Consider the following 7,500-nt stretch of genomic DNA (forward strand, 5'->3'; position numbering starts at 1 on the left):
TGAGTTGTTCTCACTAAACTGTATTAACCAGACTATAAAAGTTCATGGTTACACAGAGTTTGTGTGTTGGTCCGTTATACTTCCGGATGGCAATGTTGTGAACTCCTTGGCCAAGCGCATTCTATCTATAGTTATAGCCTGACACTGACCAAAAATGACGTCAAAATGCCAGTCTTTTGCCACAAAAGAAAACAAATCGTGAGTTGTATTCACTAGTTCAACCAATGGGACCACTTGTTTCCATGAGCACTACTAACGACAACTCACGATGCGATGCAAAAAACAAATAATGACGTCTAAATGCCAGTCCTTTTTGATTTCAGTATCTGGCTATAACATAACGATGGCTACGGCCTGACACTAGAACCCTCTAGGACTGGCAGTTTGACGTCATTTTTTTAAAGGTTTGTGTAGCGTATAGATAGTTCGAAGATGACGTCACTCAGGTCTTTGTTATTGTTTTTTTGCCATCCGCGTTTATGACTAATGCTCACTGAACTATATTAACCCGACTATAAACGTTCATGGATACACACAGTTTTGTGTGTTGGTCCGTTATACTTCCGGATGGCAATGTTATGAGCTTCTTAGCCAAGCGCATACTATCTATTGGAGCTCAAAGAAACAAGTTATTTCATTGTTTGAACTATTGAATACAACTCACGATTTGTTTTCTTTTGTGGCAAAAGACTGGCATTTTGACGTCATTTTTTGGTCAGTATCAGGCCATAACTTTACGAAGGCCACGCTTCGATAGGCAAATGACAGAGCTGGAAACTAAAACTGTGGTAAAATTATTTTCTGATCAATGCTCTCACTGTTTTAAGCTCAGTGTGGTATCCCTTCCTGTGTTGCTATCCTCATTATTTTTATAATAATAATAATAATAATAATAATAATAATAATAATAATAATAATAATAATAATAATAATAATAATAATAATAATAATAATAATGATAATAAGTATTATTATTATAATAATAATAAGTATTGTTATTATCATCATCATCGTCATCATCATCGTCGTCGTCATCATCATCATCATCATATCATCATCATCGTGGTAATCGTCGTTATCATCATCATTATCATAATCATCATCATCATCATCATCATCATCATCATCATCATCATCATCATCATCATCATCATCATCATCATTATTATTATTATTATTATTATTATTATTATTATTATTATTATTATTATTATTATTATTATCATCATCATCATCGTCGTCGTCATCATCATCGACATTATCACCACCACCACCACCATCATAACGTCTTCCCTTGTACCCCAAATATTGTCTTTGAATAGGTCACAAATATGTCTTATCTAACGTCTTTTATAAGACATCTCCAAGCACAATACTAGTCTGCTGTCAAGAGCCGAGTTTTTACTATACATCCTTTTTCATTAAAAAAAAAAATTGTAGACTATATATTTGAAAAAGATTGTTTAGAGGTTGTTTTTTTTTTTTGCCAAAAAAGGTTTAGGATTATATTATACTATCCTGCCTACGTGAACATCTAAAAAGTCGTATTTTTTTTCGGTGATAAATATTGAGCTTTTTTTTATTTATTTTTTTTTAGCTTTTTACATATCGCAATTTCTACTAAATGTGCTCAAAGCGCTTACAAGGGGTCCCTGGCCAACAGCAGCATTTAACATTTAGGACGCGTCTCTTTCCGATACGGAATAAACATTAATAGAATTGAATAGTCTGATGTCACGTCCGCCCGACAACTACCAGCAGCTTAGTTATAAACAAACGGTACTCCTTATTCTTCATGCTGACGAGAACTTTTTCATATGACATGTGATCAGAATGTGTAAAAGTCAAAACATGATCAGATTTATTTATAATGTGTTACAAATTCCATGTTTTGATTAGTCAAAAAATGAGTGATTCTCACTGATCTGTATTAACCTGACTTTAAAGGTTCAAGGTTACACACAGTTTTGTGCGTTGGTCCGTAAAACTTCCGGATGGCAATGTTGAGAGCTTCTTAGCCAAGCGCATACTATCTATATGGTTGGTTTTTTTAAACTCTAACTTGAATGAAATGAACCTCTCTTTGGTCATTGTTATAGATAGTATGCACTTGACTAATAAGTTCACAACATTGCCATCCGGAAGTATAGCGCACCAACACACAAAACTGTGTGTATCCACGAACGTTTATAGTCGGGTTAAAACAGTTCAGTGAGCATTACTCATAAACGCGTATGGCAAAAAACAATAACAAAGACCTGAGTGACGTCATCTTCGAACTATCTATTGTTTTTATACCGCCAGATGGGTAGCGAGTTATCACACAACTTACTTGATCCAATTATGAACATTAAAGTTTACACATATTTTTCTATGTTGGTTCTGTTGATCAAGCGGTAGAAAAATTGATATTTTACTTAGACTCATGCCACCGACAGAAAAACTTACGTAGTTTGCTGTGTTTACCAATCCCTGCCATTGTTTACATTATGACGTCTGTCCGAGAGGCGTGGTTTTCTAAGTGCCTATAGATAGTTCGAAGATGACGTCATCAAGCCTTTGTTGTTATATTTTGCCATCCGCGTTTGTGAGTTATCCTCACTGAACTGTATTAACCAGACTATAAAAGTTCATGGTTACACAGAGTTGTGTGTGTTGGTCCGTTATACTTCCGGATGGCAATGTTATGAGCTTCTGAGCCAAGCGCATACTATCTATAGATAGTGCGAAGATGACGTCACTCAGGTCTTTGTTATTGTTTTCTTGCCCTCCGCGTTTATGAGTTATGCTCACTGAACTGTATTAACCCGACTATAAACGTTCATGGATACACACAGTTTTGTGTGTTGGTCCGTTATACTTCCGGATGGCAATGTTATGAGCTTCTTAGCTAAGCGCATACTATCTATTGTCGGAAACGTAAATATTATACATATTTTACGATTGTTGATACTCCCACTCAATGCGTTTGAAAAGAATAATTTAAAACATAGAGAAAGAAAGGAAAACTAAATACTAAAGCAAACTACCCCCTCCCATCCCCCCCCCCCCCCCCCCCCCCCCCCCCCCCCCCACCGCCACCATCGTTGTCTGTATAACTGAATACATTATAGTAAATTATGGATGCAAGGCAAACTAAAACCATTTTGTCCTATTCAAAAAGTATTTAAAAACCTTAATATATATCTGGTTTTTATTTATCTATATATAGTATGCGGAAGTCAAACGGACTAACACACAAAACTATGTGTGTGACCTTAAACGTTTATAGTCTGGATAATACAGTTTAGTGAGAATTACTCATAAACACGGATGGCAAAAAAAAACCCAACAAACCAATAACAAAGACTCGATTGACGTCATGTCAACGTCATTCTATCCATTGTCTTGCCATTTTTTGGGAATGTCGTCATCATGCCAGTCAATGGTAGTCCACCGATTTATCTTAGCTGGTCCATTCATCTTCAAGGCCGGCTTTTCTATGGCTTGCTCCGCCGGCGTCGGTGTGTACTCTTCCTCAGAGTAAATGGTTGGTTCTATTTTCCTTTTTTAAAACGGTTTTCACACTGTAAACTCGGTCACCTCTCCTTTCAATTGGATTCAATAGTCTGATCTAACGTTGCCCAGCAACGGCGGCCATCATGGTTCTAAACAAAGAACATCGGTACTTTTTATTCTTCATGCTGGCTAGAACTTTTCATAATATGCCTTGTGATCAGCATGTATAAATGTCAAAACATGATCATATTTATAATGTTGTTTTTTTTCCTCTGGATACGCTTTTAGGCTCGTCGGAGAAATATTTCATAAGGGCGTCCGCCATTGTTCCGATAGTTTAGAGCCAGTTACTAAGTTACCATTCGTCATTACGAGGGAAGTGACGTTACGACTGTTGAAACGTATTGGGGCCTCGTCCGGGATTGTGTCGGTTTTAACCCTCTCCTTACCAACCACCGGAAAATCGTCACATTCGCTACGATACATCCAACCATTTTTATCTTTCTGATTTCTTTTGCAGGAAATTTGTTGTTATAGCTATAAAATATTGACACTGTGTTTGTTGAGCTAATTTTTTGCTGAACAATGTTATGTATGGAATGTACTTGTTATTTTTCTGTTTAAGTAAGAAAATTCTATTTTTGTGTTGGGTGGGTGCAAAGATTCGGTGACAATTCTGAAAATGGCTGGAAGGAGAGAGTTAAACGTGATGGGCATGATCCATATTACATTTCCATGTGCTCGAGGTCATTGGTCACATTGCAAAGTGTGCTCAAAATGACCCACATAGTGAAACGTGTTCACAGTTTGTCATAAAGAAAGCAACGTGTTTAGATACATTGAGAAATGTCCAATCGTTGTACAGCAACAAATCATGTGATCGATGACTAGGTTGGACGAAAACATGAATATAGATCGCTCCCATTCGCTCTTGTGTTATTGTTGTTCATGTCTCACTGACATGCCATACCGATTACTAACGGATATATTATATAGACAACGAGGTTTTATAGACCTGTAAATTCTCAGTCAATTAACTGAAATCAGTCAATTTGTCAAACTCAAAAATTTAAAAAAGGAAAGAAAGAAAGAAAGAAAGAAAGAAAAAAAGAAAGAATTCACAAATCGTAGTCGAATGACCGTAAAATAATTAGGAGTGTTCCACAGCGCTACGCATAGCTCATGGGGACCGTTTATATTAACGATGTATATATTGCCAAGACAAAGCGACGCTTTTTATAAAAGGCGTGTCTGAACACTTCCCTGGGTATTTTCACACATCCTTCGTTAAATTATTTTTTCACTTTCCAAACCGTCGTGATCCCAACTGCAGCCAATTTTAACTGAGCCACCGAGCGATAAATTTCACTGTTTCATCTAAGCCAAAATTGACCAGATTTACCTGGGGAGTCTCAAAACTATGATAAAGTAAATTGCGAAATGCCGCAAGTCCGTTATGTAGACATCTTCAAATCGAAAGTTAGGATAGATTGCTACAAGCACATTTCGATTGCCTCACGTTGTAAACAAACTGGTTGACCGTTTCTTCACTGATTGAGTACCTGATCATAAGGAACAATGGTAAGTAGCCTAATTAATTCCCGTGCAAATCAGGACGTTTTCTGGCATTGTTTTGCTCAAGCCCAAGCGAGCTTGCTGTTTTGTGGCGATTTACCTTCATTTCGATTCTTTGAATTTTTCCGCTACGCCTGCCGAAGTTTCTTCTTGATAATTCACTTCTACTTAATAATTCAGTGTATTGGCCTGAAGTCATATTTATTTAAGTTTTTTTTTTCTCTGTCATTTACTGATTGAAAATCAAGTTTGCTCATTGCTACATTATTCTAATGTTCTCACAATGGCTGAGCTGTTCGTGGATCGCAATTCAGACTTGTCGAGCATCGATAAGATAAAGATGTGAGTCCCGTGAGGAATAAATTCAATTGGTCATGGCTAGAAGTTAAAGATGATAATGGTGATTATTTTTCTATGTCAAAAAAATTCCAGAGGCAGGAATATGGCTTTGATGAAGTCATCTTTACCTATATGAATGACATGCTTATTTAGCATTCCTTCTACATCAAATTATGGCAGTCATACTTCCAGTAAGAAATAACACCCACTATTTTGATATATTGTATTCATCACTCTCCTCTCCAATGATGCCCTTATTTAAAAAAAAATAATTGAATCTTCAGTTTGTTGAAGAGTCTCAGTCAATTTTTATAGAGCTCATTTACAGGTCTAAGTTTTATAAATGTAGAATTAAGGCTTGAGAAAGAACCGATGCCGAATAATCATATAGATAGTTCGAAGATGACGTCACCCATGTCTTTGTTATTGTTTTTTGCCATCCGCGTTTATGAGTACTTCTCACTAAACTGTATTAACCAGACTATAAAACTTCAAGGTTACACACAGTTTTGTGTGTTGGTCAGTTTCACCTCCGGATGGCAATGTTGTGAACTTCTTAGCCACGTGCATACTATCTATATGTTCACCATGGCTACGGACTGACTCAGCCCACCCCCTTCCTGCTATCCCAGTCCTCTAACTTAAAAAAATGTGTCACTAACTCAACACTCGCCCACTCACTCACTCATTCCCATGACCAGATGATCGTGGGGGAGGGAGCGGGGGGGGGGGGGTCTTGTGGGATGCAGCCTTCCCGAGGTGCACTTATTTGCAGGTCTGATAACCCAATTCTTTATGGCCTCTTGTCACTGATTTTATGACATTAAAATGTTTAGATATTTTCAACCACAATCGGACTAATGGAATTACAAAAGGTCCCCACAAAAGTATAGCTTTAAATTATTAAACAAGTCTGTTGGTTAAATTAAAGTATAACTCTTTATTTTAAGAGATAAAGAAAATGTCAAAATTAAAATGAAAGGTTTGACAACAGAAAACGTACCTATTCAGCAACATATAAAGACAGTACGGTACACACAAACAAATCTTGTCTTGTTGTCGTCTCGGGTTTGCTCCTCTGTAATCTTGAAACAGCGTTGCTCTGATTTTTCGTGAAGATGTAATGTGTAGCATGGACACTACTTCACTCTATACCGATCATGACCCAACAAATATTGAGAACAACCGTGCTTCTCAAATATGTTTTACGTACAAGACTTAGCACTATTCTTTTGGATCTGGATAGAGATTTGACCGACTTAATTTTTAACGGGCACCTTTTTATTATCACTCTCTTTTATTGAGATTTGAAATTACGACATACGTCTCTTTTTAATTCGTCACCGGACCGACTAGCTTTTGATATTTTATAACACAGTGTTTGGTCTCTTGTGTTATATTTTTGGTTTGTTCTGAACTGGCCTGTATAACCGTGGTCATCGTTATGTTATAGCCTGACACTGAAATCCAGAAGGACTGGCAGTTTGACGTCATTATTTGGTTTTTGCACCGTCTGGTGAGTTGTCGTTAGTAGAGCTCATGGAAACAAGTTATTTCATTGGTTGAACTATTGAATACAACTCACGATTTGTTTTCTTTTGTGGCAAAAGACTGGCATTTTGACGTCATGTTTTGGTCAGTATCAGGCCATAACTTTACGAAATCAAGTCCACAGTATAACACAGTTTCGGCCTTCTCTGTGTTTTACTTTATTGGGACATATAGTAAGAGATTTGCCTTCTCTGTACTATGCTTTTATTGATCTTATTTTTGTTGTTGATCCGACTCATATTGCATTAATTTGGCTTCTTTATGCAATGTTTTTTTGGTTACCCGTTCACGGACTTACACATTACAGTAACCTGCACTATGCCTTGCTATTATCCGGCCCCGAAACGTTTTTCATACAATCAACCCTGCATTGTGCGAAGAATAGCAAGTGACGTTTTGCGGCCTGCCATAGGTTTATATAACCATGGTGAGTAGTATTCATATTATGACGACTGAGAGGCGTTGTCATCACAAGATAGCATAGCAATAGGTTTGAAAAATAACAACTCATGGTCGCCTTAAGCGGATATCCCATTG

General features: G+C 37.0%; 1 protein-coding gene across 1 annotated transcript in view; it reads left to right on the plus strand.

Annotated features, from left to right (window-relative positions):
* The window catches only part of LOC144959595 (selenoprotein S-like), a 95,443-nt gene that overhangs the window by 56,171 nt on the left and 31,772 nt on the right, over positions 1-7,500 (plus strand). The window lies entirely within an intron of this gene.

The sequence above is a fragment of the Berghia stephanieae genome, chromosome 14 (assembly GCF_034508935.2).
Source record: "Berghia stephanieae isolate SIO BIC M18660-M18661 chromosome 14, UCSD_Bste_1.3, whole genome shotgun sequence".
Lineage (NCBI taxonomy): Eukaryota > Metazoa > Mollusca > Gastropoda > Nudibranchia > Aeolidiidae > Berghia > Berghia stephanieae.